Source organism: Alligator sinensis, unplaced genomic scaffold (genome assembly GCF_000455745.1).
Source record: "Alligator sinensis unplaced genomic scaffold, ASM45574v1 scaffold498_1, whole genome shotgun sequence".
Lineage (NCBI taxonomy): Eukaryota > Metazoa > Chordata > Crocodylia > Alligatoridae > Alligator > Alligator sinensis.
In genome coordinates, this window is record NW_005842469.1 from 924,771 (window position 1) to 925,473 (window position 703).

The window sequence follows — 703 nt, forward strand, 5'->3', positions numbered from 1 at the left end:
ACTCTTTCCTGCCTATGCAGGGGGTTGGACTCGATGATCTATTGAGGTCCCTTCCGACCCTAACATCTATGAATCTATGAATCTATAACTGGTGCTTGAGAGGCTGGGGGGGGAACACGAGAGGCTGGTGGAGCAACAGGAGGCCATTCATGAGATGGCTTTGCTCGAGGAGATTGGGTTCAGTGACCCCCTTAACAAGTGGGATACCATCTCCCAGATCTTGGTGGTCCTCAAGTCATTCCTTGAGGCCACCGAGAGCCTCAGCACTGGCAATGCTGTCCTTAACCTGGTGATCCCCATAGTGAAGGAGCTTAAGAATCAAATGGAGGCATTCCAGGGGATCAGTGTTCCTGGCTGGGGTAAGCCACTTTCACCAGAAGTGCGGGCACTGGTGAAATGGCTGAAGGAGGGCATCAAAAAGCATCTGGATCCGTTGCGGTCCAGTACGATCCACGTGCTGGTGGGTGCAACCGGAGGATGAAGGGGAGCATCTGCAGCAGCAAAACCCTCGATCACTGGAAGGACGTGCTGGTGAACAGGGTCAGTGAGGCAGAAGGGCAGAGGCGGGGGGACGTGGAAGAGGGAGATCCACTGTCCTGTGCCAACACTCCAAACACCAGCCAATCTCTGCCACCACAGCCACTGCCAATGTGGGCCAAGGGCATGGCTTCCATGTTGGGGGCCAGAGGGACCAGACCCCACC

At 55.8% G+C, this 703-nt stretch overlaps 1 protein-coding gene across 1 annotated transcript in view; it reads left to right on the plus strand.

Moving 5' to 3' along the window:
- DERA (deoxyribose-phosphate aldolase) overlaps positions 1-703 on the plus strand; it is a 92,903-nt gene that overhangs the window by 11,693 nt on the left and 80,507 nt on the right. The gene's annotated exons all lie outside the window — the stretch shown is intronic.